The sequence below is a fragment of the Triplophysa dalaica genome, chromosome 23 (assembly GCF_015846415.1).
Source record: "Triplophysa dalaica isolate WHDGS20190420 chromosome 23, ASM1584641v1, whole genome shotgun sequence".
NCBI lineage: Eukaryota > Metazoa > Chordata > Actinopteri > Cypriniformes > Nemacheilidae > Triplophysa > Triplophysa dalaica.
Genome location: NC_079564.1, coordinates 4137112 through 4151684, shown reverse-complemented (window position 1 = coordinate 4151684; position 14573 = coordinate 4137112).

Sequence of the window (14573 nt, the reverse complement as noted above, 5' to 3'; positions counted from 1 at the left end):
TCCTGGTTATAGTGGACCTCTCTGTGTGCTACTTACTACATTTTCCCCCTCACATTTAAGGGGATGCAATGGAAAATTGACAAAAGCACTAACATTTGCTTTGGGTGGTTAACAGGCCTAGCAGTAGTGAAATCCTGACTCCATTGTTACTTTATGCTTATGTGGGTACAATTGAGTGACCCTGATTTACGGTTCACCCAAAAGGGTGACTCTGATTTACGGTTTAAACTTGGAGATCGTCTTCACTATTGTCAGGCAGTCTCCAAATTCCAGTGCAAATTAAGTCTTTTCATTGTAGACAACACGGGCATTCCTTACATTGGGAAACAATGCCCCTTTTCAGTTCGGCTGGCTCTGAAATTTCACAGGTGAAGAGAGGAGCGGAAGGTATCTAATCCCTGACCGAACAGTCCGAGTCTGAAAAGAGCAGGGAAGGGGGCTATCTCTGACCACCCTGTCAGCTGGCTTGAGTAGTGACAGAAGCATGTCAGAAAAGGGAAGGACTGCCTTATCAGCATTGCCATGTGAAGCATAAATCAGCAACTGCGGTGACCGATCGTGGTCAGAATGTATTGTGGACTCTTTAGACGTCTGTTGGTGGTTGTTTGGTGATGGTGAATGAGGGCCAGTCCACCCAAAAATAAAAATACTGTCTCAATTACTCACTCTTACGTAGTTCCAAATCCACATAAATATATTTGTTCTGATAAACACAGAGAAAGATATTTCGAAGAATGCTTCTAACCAAACAGTTCTTGCCAAAATTACAATGCCCCTACTTGTATGCTTTCCTACATTCTTCAAAATATATTTTGTGTTCAACAGAACAACGAAATGTACGAAGCAAATTTGTTAGTTGTTCTGTTTATGAGTGTTTTTGGTCAGATTGTGTTCGTTCCTCATTGAGGAGGCTTTGAGTTCTCAGTTGTCTCATTACGGATTGTATCAACTTAAATGTTTCTACTAAAATCTGTTTGAAGACAAAAAACAGACACAAATGAGACAACTGTTTACATACCGTACAGTAAGGATATTCCTATAATATGTATGGAGATAGCATAGCCCTAACAGTTTGTTGAGCTTGTAGTTGACAGCTGTTTAGTGATTTTGTAATTTTACTCTTTGTTTGTCTGTAATTTTACTCTTTGTTTGTCCGTAAAGTCGATATGTGCAGGCTATTTTGAAACAAAAATCATCAAGCGTGGGAAGCATTTTTTGTTTTGTGATAACACGATTAAGGTCTATATTATTCAGTCTGAAATGTGAGGGAAATGTTTGTTAAACGGCTTCTCTGTTTGAGCATCCAGGGACCAGGTTGAGATTTACACACAGATGCTGTGCAATGTCCCTTGGAGAGGAGAGCATGTCTGAGCAGTTTGCCGGTCACAAACATTAATTTGGGTGTGGGAGGGTGAGAGATCAGCGCAATAGGGTCCATGTAAAAATGCTTTCTAGACAAACACAAGTGAACTGCCAGTGTTGGGTAAGTTTGAAAAAGTAATAAAGGACTATTTACTAATTACATATTTAATAGTGTAATTAGATTACTGTAAAAATTACTCTTTATTTAATTACTAATTACTTTTTATATCCTATATAAACCTTGATTAGTTAAGTGATTCAAGGAAAGACATGAATCTGCATAAATTATTCTTATTTTGAACAAAGTATACAAATTTTAGAGGGATACATTAAAGCATACATTTTAAAGTTAGTCATGCAATTTGCAAGTTTTGCAATTTCCACTATTGAGTATATTACACACAGCATTTAGTTCAATTATATCAGAAGTAACTGTACTTTAATTACAGAAAAATAAGAGTAATCCCTTACTTTACTTTTCAAGGGAAAAGTAATTAAATTACATGTAATGACTTACTTAGTAACTAGTTACACCCAACACTGCGTACCGCATTCCTTTAGCTGTAATTTACATGACAGGCCTCAGGCCAAGCCTCCTGTCCTTACTGAATCCCAACATATTTACAGCTGGAGTCCTGTTTGTTCAAGGGAAAGTAAATAAACAAAAACGCAGTCCCAAATTTCCTGTTTATTCTCTGTGGGAACGTGTGAAATTTACCCCCCGTTAACATTAATCCATTGCAAACATTACAAAGAATGTTATTGTGACCAAATATTCCTGTGTCAATATTGCAGAAAAGAAACTTGTGTTCGACAGGTCATTTAGGGGTCCAGTGTGTAGTTTTTCGGTACATGACAGAAAACAATATAATATACATAACAATGTCTGTTTGAGGTGTATAAACCTTTTACATAATGAAGCATTATGTTTTTATTACCTTAGAATGAGCTATGTGTCATATGACCCCTTTAAAACCCAGTTCCTCTATGAATACTTGACAGGCTAAGAATAAAACAACACTAACCCTCTTGTTCTGGCTTTTGTGGAAACTATTAACTTGGTATTAGCACGTATTGTATTATTGCCCCTATATGATATATCACTTTATTGCTGCCTGAACTTCTCTAAATCGCGTCTGCTAAATGGCTAAATGTAAATGTAGATGGCAGGGCGTGCAAGTTCGCAAAGGAAGCAAGGGCATTGAATCGCTTTTAAATCATACAGACGTTGATACTGTCACATCTGCTTCCCTTTGCTGTATTCATGTCCGAAAGGAAATTAAACCACAGACCATCATCACAAACTAACATCTTACACAGGAAGGACATACTATATGAGAATTCCTCAGGTCATTGGGTAGAAGCATTAGAAAAAAAACTGACAAACTATGCCAATCTTTGTCTGTCTGCTGTCACACCACACCCTCTCACCTGCGTCTCCAGCAGCACCTGCCCGTGTCCTTAAACACATGCTTGTTCTTCCTAGGGGGGATTTTTTGTGTCACCCAGGTCTTAATTGGGCTAGATGAAACGCTTTGCCAGATTACAGTTATCACTCCTTTAATTATACCCAGGATAAAAGGAGAACCGGTCCATATGAGTGTGATATCAGCATGAAGATTCCTGAGCAATGTGCCATGCAGATGTTAACTTTGCCGAATGGAAAAAAGCTAGACTGAGACTCTTTTATTCACTTTATTTGGTAATGCTTTTTCTCTGTTTTTGATGTGGGATGACGACAAAACACACGCCTGACAGAAAACGAGACACTTTAATTCATTTGATTTTGTCATGCTTTTCTCTGTTTTTGATGTGGGATAATGACAAAACACAAGTCTGACAGAAAATGAGTTGAGCAGCATTTTATTATGTTTTGCAACACAACATTGTACTACTTGGCCAAATGAAAGGACAATCTAGTGAACACACATACTAACTGATAAGTTATTCTTGGTGTAAATGTAACTGCTCGTGTTTTGTTGTTTAGTGTAAGATATTGTTCGACGCCATAAATTATAGGAACTATAAGTACCGTGGGTTCTTCCCTTGATCACATAAGCTATGAACTGTGTGGCATTGAGTGAATTTTTCAGAGAACTGCTTTGACAGGTCAGCCAGGCTTAAAATGAACCCTTCATCAGCATTAAATATCAGATAGAGTCTTTTTTAAAAGCCATTTGGGATGTTTTCCAAAATCTCTTCCGTCGTGCACACTTTATGTGATGTGTCAAATTGCTGAGCTCATTACGACTTGTCGAGAATATGACTTGAGGAATGTAAGGCAAAGTGCTCCACATTTCAGAAAAATGTGAGATCCATAAATCTAGTCATGGGCTGAGAGGGGCCTGTGTTACATTGGCCACGAGAACATTGCAATTTTTGTTTTGTTATAGAATTTTGGAACCCTTAAAACGCTCAAAGACCAAAAATGTTTAGTGTATACGTTGAATAGAAAGGCAAATAGTGTTTTAGGATTCAAATATCAAAGTTAAAGGATTTACATCCATTGCAAACCCAAACCGAGTTTTAAACGTCGTCATTGGCCCAATTTAATTGTGGATTAGGCTTTAAGGTGACCACAATGTTCAAGTCATGCTACAGAATTTTGGCTATTGAGTTTTGCTAATCAGAGATTTGCTCAAGCACTCTTGCTATATACAGTATATTTCCTTTTGATCTGAGTTTCCTGCACCTCGCCCAAATATTCAGCCCTATGAGGCAGTCATATCCCAGCTATCAATTATCTCAGTGATGCTGCGCCCCACCCACAGAGCAGCGTGGACCACACGGCCACGGACAAATTCACCACAACCACTTTACAGGAACCACTCCTCCTTCGCTCAGCAACGGTCTTTCGTTTCTGCACGTAGGCAGTGCACCTTGCAGAGATGTGAAATCACTTTTTTTGCATGTCACAGACAGTTTTTAGAAATACATTTTAAGGCATGGGCCATATATTACATTTATGAACATGGCCAATGTGAAGGGATATTTTACCCCAAAATAAAAATCTTTTTTTGTCATTATCATTTATCAAATCATTATTTATTCACTTTTTTGTTGTTCAAAACCTGTATGACTCTTTCTTAAGTGGAACAAAAAAGAAGGTAAAGACATGTCAATAGAAGTCCAGTGTTGTTTGGGTACCAACATTCTTCAAATCTCTTCTTTTGTGTTCTGCAGGGAAAAATGAAAGTCATACAGCTTTGGAATGACATGGTGGTGGGTAAATAAGACACTTTTCTTTTTTGAGTGGACTATCCCTTAAAATCAATCCTGTAGGAAATAAGCTTCTGTAGATGTTTTCACTGATAGATATTTTACTTAAATACATACTTAAAAATGTTGCGTCATGCAATACCATTTATTTTATAGTCTTTTAGCATTGAGCAAAACCTAGCAATGAATTTCTCTGTTTTACGATACATGCAAACCTATTTACTGCCGTATATGTCTTATTTTGCTGTAGTTAAAACATAAAGCCATAGTAAAGGGATACAGTATACTGCAATAAAGAATAGCTGTAAGGGTTTACTTGAAGCATCTGCAGAGCGTAAGGGCTTTTTCATTTGAAACGTACAAGCATAGACATGCTGGAAGTTGAAATATCTGTTATTAGAAAGATGAGGGTCTGCCCACTCATCTTTTAAACTAGCATACGGTTGTTTTAACCCCTTTGGTGATTAAAATGTCAGAAAGTTAAGTTTCACTCCCTGAGATTCGAAGGCGCTGAAACGTTACATCTACATAGACATTTTCTTCCATGGGGGGGTTGTTGAGGTATGTTAAGATTGTTTCCCTTTATTCTTTTCTTTCACCCTATACCGCCACAGGGACATGTAAATGAAAATGGTTTCGGCCATTGGAAGTTGACATACCTTAATACAAAGTTGATATGCCTTTAAAGAGCAAATAGTTTCTAATTTGTAAGGTCCTACTTTGGTTTTGGAGTGTCCAACAACAAGTTTGCGTACATACAAGGTATAAAACACTTTTGTTTTCTAAAATTAGGCAGTTATTATCACCTTACTTCTTGACTGACTCTCAAATGATTTGTTCTGCGATTCATCGGTCTAATCACCTCCTTATTGTCAACCTACTCTGATCCGATTGGTAATATGGTCTAGTCTGTAATGACTTGGTTGATTGTACTTAAAAATTTATGGATGGCAGCAAAAAAATATTTCAGTGGGTTGTGCTGATTTCAAGCGGATTTGGCTGGACACACATTAGTTCCTCTGTAATTTTTGTGCTTTATCAGACCTCAAGGTAATCTTATGTTCCTCTGTAACTACTTATTGACTACAAAGTCCAACATAAATACAGTAGTCTGATATTCAAAGAAGTGTTCATTTACATTCTGTCTGGCAATGTGGTCTTGGGAAGAGAATCTTAGATCTTGTTTTGTGGTCTGTTTTGGTTTGATTTGGTTGCTAGGATGCTTTAGAGATTCTAGGTGGTTGCTAGGGTATTTTGTATAATTTCCCACCACCCTGGTACCAAGAAATATGTTACTCTAGTAATAGTTATTTCAAAAATGGGATTGATTAACAACTATGGTTTTGCAATATCTCTCTCTCTCTCTCTCTCCTCTCTCTCTCTCTCTCTCTCTCTCTCTCTCTCTCTCTCTCTCTCTCTCTCTCAGAAGTGGCCTGTAGTGGGATATAGCTGGGATCTCGCATGCCTGCTGGAAGAGAAAAGGGGTGGGAGACCAGTGCAGGTCTGAACAGAGCAGAGGTAGGCATGGGGAATGCAGTTAGTCCATCATATCAAGACTTACTGTGAACCCTCAGCCCGAAGCTTCCTGACCAAAAAATAAGTTAAGGGTAAAGGCACTCAGGTCACTATTGTGGGGGCAAGCAACAGTGTTTCATGCATTCTGACTTATCTACAATGTTAAATCACCTGACTTCTCATGCTTGACATGGTCAACTTGTCAAAAACGATATACAAAAAAACTTGTTGGTATAGGTTTCTGAAAGTTTTTTTTCGAACATGAAAATAGGAAGACTCGCTTACCATCAAGACTGGCTGCGTCAAGAATGCCTGTGCTGCGGGCCTGCACGATCAGAGAAGTAGTGTGTGTTAGTTTCTTCATAGAATTTTAGTGATGGATATATATACGATGGATAAACTGATAGATGGCGCACGCTGTAAGTGAAACTGAGTCACATGTCTGCGTTTTGTTGGAAATGGGTGCACATGTGCTTTGTTTTAGAGATTCTAAGAGAGGAAAGATGTCATTACATGGTTGCCTTAACTTTCACCATCTTGAAGAATGTATATTAATGCCTTACATTATTTACAGATTTGACTGCAAGAAATGTATTTGATTTGATAGTATTTTTATTAATTTTGGGGTTCTTGTGTAGGTTAGATGGCTCTCTGGATATTATTACTTCAAGGAACTCTAATGATTAAAAATGTATATATTTATTAGGGGGGAGTAATATTGAACATCAGGTTGTTTAATTCTAGACCGTACGTTCTTTGCCGATACTCTTGTTGAGATCTCTTTTGAAATGTGATGTGGGAGATCTCCAAAAATATAGCATTCAAGATTTACATTTATGATGTACTTCACCGAAAATATCCATTTGCTCTTCATTCAATCTCGCTGCTGTCCACGGAAAATTATTTTGGGATTAAACACTTTCTTACTTTATCTTGTGTATACTGTAACAGTTCACTAACATCAGCAGGTCAGGACCGTGTGCATCACTGTTCTCTGTATCCAAGGCTGGGCACATATTCCCTGGTGTGTCGGAGTGCTTTGTTGAATCAGTCTGGTGTTATGGTGTGTTTGATCAGATGTTTCCTGTATCAGTGAGCAGTTGTTTTGCCCTCCAGATGCTGCTAATTTCTTTTTTAAAGAATGGAAATATCAATGGCTGTTGGAGCGGTCAAATGAATTTAGTGTTGTTTTGTTATGCACGGGGAGGAGGGTGATGGACCCTGGTGATGTTTTAAGTGGTTAAAACATTGTGTTCAAGAATAAATTGTAAAGTGTGCAGAAGTTACAGACACGTGTACACAATTTTGTTGATTTTGTCGAAAAGGTGGTTTTCACTCACAAAGAAAACTAAAAGAGTGTGTACATCAAAATAATGTGTTATCGTCTAAAACAAGTTACATATTTTTTATTTATTCATCCAACTTTTACATATCGTTTTCATTGATCCTAGCCTAACCTAAGCTCATCAGTCCTGCAATAGCACCATTTTAGCACTAGGAATGGTGAAATTGTTATAGGCCCCCTGGAGCCATGAATGATTTTACTCTATTAGCTACGGCCGTCACTGTCCACATAAATGTAAATAAAAGACTTTGGGTCTTTAAAACGTCTTTGGGAGTCATCTGGCTGTGACGTTTATGATTCTCTCATTATTATCTTTTCCATCAATGAACTGTAATTATCTTAAGCAACAAAAGACCTCATGCAGTTTTCTGTTTAGATCAGTAGCTCACTACATTTGACAGCATCAGAGAGCATTAATAACAACTGACACAACCATGCCAACAAAACATAATGCCAGATTCCCATACAAGTAGAAAAACCACCTTGGCAAACAAAACACATTTAAACATCTCAATGACTGGAAACGTATAAAAGTATATACACGGTTTGTTGACCCAACAAGCTCAGACAGAATTAAATTCAGATTCATATTTGTAGACCTTGCTGTTTGCCTGTCTAATGTCTCTCTATCTGTACCTATGTTCGTCTCCTGTGAGAGTAAGATCTTATCTTATAGTCTTGTCGCATATAGTTTAAAAAGAAAAGTTGTGAAGGTTTGGGCTCTGTGGGTTGTGGGGGAGTGGTGTCTTTATGTATATGGTTGGAGTGGAATGTGATGTGTTTACATTGAGCTGCGATTGTTGAAACTGAAAGAATTAAAGCTTTTGTTTGTTGTAATTCTAATCCTTGATCTTTATATATGTGAGGTTAATGTCTTGTGAATTTGAATACACAGCGAAATTATAGATTTGCAAGGCTTATGTTAGCTGGCAAGATGGCCTTACTGTGAAAACTAGAAGTGTGTTTACAAAACATGCCTTATTTACAATAACTGTTTTCTTTAAAGTATCTGGTTTAATTATACTCAATGTCAGATTAAATTAAACGATTCCTTTGTCTAATGTTTATGTTTATAACACAGTTTATGTAATAAACTTTAAAATGCTTTGCACAGTGACTTGCCAACACAAACTGTTCATGCTAAGCTTTGTTTCTGTGTTTTTGCTGGCTACTTGTAAAGACATTCCCAAGCAATGCACAACTGTGATAGCTGTGAGATTTCCCAAGAAATAAAAATGCATTTCCACGACCATGAGCCAGATGGATAGGCAATGTGTGGTCCCCATAAATGTTTACTGTGGAAGTTCTTCAAATAAACACCCCACACACTTTCATCTGATGAATCTGTTTAAATGAAACTTTTGTTTAAATAAAAATATTTGTCTTTGTCTGTTTAAGTTTATGGTATATTTTCCTAACGTAATAAAGAAGAAATGAACTGTGGCCTTATTTGAAACTTCAATCGACGAGTAAATATCAGATCTTTATAATATCTTTTTTGGCCTATTGCAAAGGGTAATGCCCAATTGCGCTGGTGCCCTGATGCTGAAGGAACTGTGCCAAGATCATATTCCATCTGCTACAGAGACCGACGAACGGAGCTTTCATGCTTGAATCTCCACTGGTTACTTTTGGGGGTTGTGAATACCCTTAATGGCAGACCACCCATCTACATTCCCTGGGACCTTCTGTTCCTGGACACTGGGAGATTCCTGCTCACCTCACCCTTCCTGTGGTCCGTCTGGGATCATTTGGGTTGACCTCAAACGACTGACATACTGACCTTCTCTTGCTTAACCATACGTCCTTGGTATATTACCAAGGAACTATTTACTGTAAGACCTGGTCAAGGGTGTAGCTACACCCAGTTCAAAAGTTCTCCCTTCTTACACCTATAGTATGGAAGAAAACTACTATGGTGTGTTCAACGGTGCCCATCAGTAAATGATGTCAGAACTATCGCTTTAAGATTCTCATCAATTTGGCAGTATTTGATGCCACCACCAAAATGTGTTAAATGTGATTCTACAAACTTAAAAATGTTGACGGTTAACATGATATCCCCAAAATCCCACAATTCGCACAGCAGTTCCACCTGCAGAGTGTTCACTCTTAAAATATGACATGGACCACCAACCAAGATACAGCTATGTGGATAACATCCATCTCTATGAAATGAAACTCCTAAAAGGACCTTTGACAGGGTCATCTAAATCAAACAACATCCTATAAAACATCTATGTTCTGTAAAACCACAGTGTTGAACAAATATAAGTCATAAGGGATTCTATATGAAGTAAAGTAATGGACATGAAACCTCCCTAGGTAAAGAATGCTTGCCCAGACAAAATAACATTCCAGAGTGTGACTGAATGAGCTACTGTGAGTTTTGACATCTACAATTTTGACTAACTGTTAGAGCCCTTGGGTGTGTTTCCAGATGAGACGTGAGCTGCTATATATTATTTGCATGAACACATGTTTGAGGTCAGAAAAAGATTTCATATTACATTTGTGTCTTTAACAGTGAGTGCGTCTGGATTTCTAAACCAGTGGTTCTCAAACTCTTTTTGTTGAACAGCCTACGGAGTAGAGTGCATTGTTTTTCGGACCCCCAAATAAAGACTAATCATCTCAAATTAAAAAAATGTATTAAACCAAAACATATTCAGTTATACAATGCTGGAACGTCAATGTTGGTTGTTGGTCTTATTTTTCTGATACATAAAATTTATGCGAAAATTCCATATTTCAGAAAATGCCACAAAATCTGTGGCCCCCTGATCCATCTTGGGGAACCCACCAGACGACGGTCCCCAGTTTGAGAACCACTGTCCTGAACGGTCTGTCCGTCCTCCATTGCTTGGACAAACACATAACCTCGCCCCCAACGTTAATAGATTGGGTTAAGACAATTATGTCGCTGGTTTGATATATATCTATGCAAAACAATAATCGATGTTATTTCATAACTTTTTACCTTTTGAAATGTGTTTTTAAATGCATATCGACATTTCATCAAAGCTCTTTGCATTTATAAAAAGCTATTCAAACCTATTTAAAGTTTGTGTAGGTGATATTTATTTACTCAAATAAAGGTAGTAACCTCATTGGCTTCTCCCATACACAACGTGCACATTACAAATGTTAGACGCTCTGAAAATGGAAACGATATTTAACCAGAATCCGTTTTTGTCCCTACCATGGTAAACCACAGTGAAACTAACCATCTTGCAATCCCAGAACGCACCCAGTGACAGTAATTCAACTGTCTAGAAATCTTTCCCTCCGACGTACAAGTCAAATATTTTTTATTGTTTCTAATAAGTTATGGTTCGATCCCCACATTGAGAGGGCATGTTCTGTGGGAGTTCTTTGTTGAACACAGAGCACAGGTTGTATGTTGCGTGAGTGAGCTCTCAACCCGCTCTGGTCCTGAGCACGGAGAGAAAGACCTCTCTATACTCCCAGAGGCTCTGTGTATTTAGACCCTGCTAGTGGCTGGTTAGTGTGTGTCTGTGAAAACTTCTCCTCTTACCATTCCACTTAAGGTCAAATGCTCATGCAGTGGGTAACTATAAGCTGGTCAAATTCAGATAGAGACTGTGCTGCATGTTCTGAAACTGGTTAAAAACGATAAAATAAAAACGTATTAAGCAAATTTATAAAAGACCGGTGTTTCTTCTTACCGTATCTTAATTCACAATGGCAAGATTATTGTTATAATTTATTATTTGAGCTTTTTGGTAGAATTTTGAGGGAAAATCATTCGACTTCAGCACATGTAAAGGTAAACAAAGTAGTCTGTAATTTTATGTTTTAGACAGAGATGGCGATAGAGAGACAAAAGCTGCAGATTAAAGAGATATTTCAAAGGCAAAACAAATTTTCCCATGTTTGACTCACCCTCAAGGCATCCTGACTGAATACGACTTTCTTCTTGAAGAATAATGCAGTCTAAGTTATAATAACACGTATCATTTTGTTTCTAAGCGGTAGAATGGGAAGCAACTTTTTGATGCTCAAAAGTGCATCCATCGATCAAAGAGGGGCTCGATGTGACTCCGTGGTCTGAACAAAGGTCACCGGCAAATGACAGCGACGAAAGCTCCTGCTCAGATGAGACGGTATCCAATTGGATCCAATCGAAAAATGCAGCGTTCGTCACCGGAACTTACGACTGGGTCATTTGCCGGAAAAACAAAGCTAAGCTTCATGCCCAGCCAAGGGATAACGGAAAACAAGGTTAAAAGCACTCTCAATATGGACATTTCTCTCAAACAAATGCATCGCTTCACTTCATAAGACCTTTGTTCAGTCCACAGAGTAGCGTCGAGATGTTCTTTGATCAATGGGTGCACTTTTCGGAGCTTCAAAAAGTCAACACTCATTCACTCCCTTACTACCGCTTGAGAGTAAAATGATATATGGTATTATAACTTCCTCTGCATTATTCAGAAAGCTTGGAATTTTGTCCAAGAACTGTTTGGTCACAAGCACTTCCAAATATCTTTCTCTGTGTTCATCAGAACAAAGACATTTATACTGATTTGGAATATCTTGAGGGGGAGTGAATGAAGACAGAATTTTCATTTTTGAGTTTCTTTAAGTACCAAGAGAATGTCCCTAAGCTGGGAAAAGAATGAGTTCATTAGATTTAGTCTGCTGGTTTAAAGGTCACTCACAACCGCTATTCTTTTTATTACCGGGGGATGTAAGACACGTGTTGCAAACACATAAAAAAATGTGGCTTCTTAAGAATGTTGCTTAGAGCATGCAACTACTATTGTTGTACAGGAAGTTGTATATGTAAATGTTAACATGCAAACAAATATTCATGGCTATAGGAATAACTTTAATGTATTGTTATGGAATTATCATAGCTTTGTTATTTTCTGCCCTGGCCAACACAGTACACTGCGCACACGCAACAGTATGTACAGTAATAGGAATGTGGAGATGTAACTGTCAGAAAAAGGTGTGACCCTTGATCTCTGATATCATCCATCAGCACAGTAAAAGATAAATGACAATCACTGCAAAACATTTTGGAATGCACTTTATCATATTTCAAATAAGTATATTATTTATCATGTGCATATTATATTGATATATACCGTATATAACATTGTGTTTCATCAGTTGTCAAATATTTCTGCCATTTAATAAGTAAACACGATCCAATGTGTTATTCAGTTATTCTTATCTCTGAATTTAAAGATCTCTTGTGCCTGTTTCTGCAAACAGTTCACACAGCAGCATTCCAACTTGCCCTAAGGTGATGACATAACACTTTTCTTTATTTTGAGTTATCTAGCACATCTTGCATAAATCATCTTGGTAACTGATCTAGTATCTCGATTCATACAATACCTGTGCTTATCATTTTTTCTTTCATCCATTAATTTGTTCTTTACTGAAGTGTTTGGAAAGTACCATTTTTGCCCACGAGCAGAGATGTTTTATACTATACTTTATATGTCATATTTTAATTATCAGACATTGTGTATTTATAAGTTGTGTTGCATAGTTTTGACAATTGCTGGTTAAAGCCATTGCATGCCGTATGATTGTATTATGTGGTTGCTCATTGAAAAAAATCATGTTATGCCATCATTCTTGGACATGGTACAAAATAACTGTGATTAATTGCCTTTCAAATTCTAGAGAGGAGAGAGATCAAACTGCTAAGCCTGATGGGCTGTCTGTCATCCTGTCGGTCAATTTTAGCTCCTCCCTTGCACAACCTTCACATGTACTCTTAAGGGATAAAAAGCTGCAAAACATTAGAAAGTGTTTCCTGTTCATATTCTCCCTTCTTTCATCTTCCTTCCTGTTTATTGACATTCAAAGCCAAGACGAACAGAAAGATTCACAGTGAAAACGGAAGCGCATAGTGGGTTTCTATTTAACTTTAAACTTGAATGAGTGTCTGTGAGAGTCTTGGTCCATCAGTTCAGTGTCCATTATACTGTAGTTTAGTTTTTAACAAATTGCATTAAATTAAAACAAATATTAACCAGTCAAACCATAATTGGTACTTGAGCAACACTTTATAAAAACTTTATTTACAAATTATGAATGAATATGTATATATAAATATTAATTTATAACAAATCTATAATAATAGATAATTATATTAAGTAGTCTTGTAATATAGATACATACATGGGTCAATGACGTGACATGTATTTTTTGTGTCCAAATTCATTATTTTACTAAAAAGAATTTGAATAAATACATGTCGTATATCAAATGGATCTACAATATGTCCTTTATAAGGAACCCTTTTCATTTTATTGAAATTCAATAGATTTTTGAGTTTTGGTGTTTGAAAGACCAAAAATGTCAGGTGGTGAGACCGTCCGAACATACAAACAGAGAACAAAACTGAGAAATAAATGTTAATTTTCTCAATAAAATTCTTAATAAAATATTTTGGCGTGATTTTATGTTAAATTTCTTATATATGAGGGGAAAAATACTCAGTGCTAAATACATTAAATGTATATTATTTTAAATTAATATATGGTCGCACCACCTGACATTTTCTGGGTGGTAAAATCAGAAATCTTGTTTAATAATGAATTAATGCTCCCTAAAATGCTGTAAAACCAATATAAATCAACACAATACATTTTTTTGGACATAAAAATACATTTTCAAACTGTTTTGCTTAAAATATTTTTTTTTTCTTCTTGAAAATCTTATTTGTCATTGACCCACATACATAATATATGTATCTATGTTGTAATATATATATATATATATGCATCAAAAATGAGTTTTGTTTAAAGACTGTTGATATATATATATATTATGTATATTTATAATATATATTGTTATATACTGTAGACTAGCAATGGATAAAACTGCAATTATTCATGTGACCTAATCTAGAAACAAAAACCCAGGCCACCCCTAGGAAATTTCTCCCTGCTTTCATGGGGAGACGCGCAAGAGGGCGACCGGGGGAGGCTTTGGAAAACTGATGGGTGGATCCCGAGCCAACTTTCAAGCCCCGTGATTTGCTAATCGGGGTATGTTTCCCTTGTCATTTTGCTGTAATCCAGGGTCTGGGTCCAGCCCTCTTGACTGTGAGGCGATCCAGCGCTGCGCGTCTCAGTTTGAT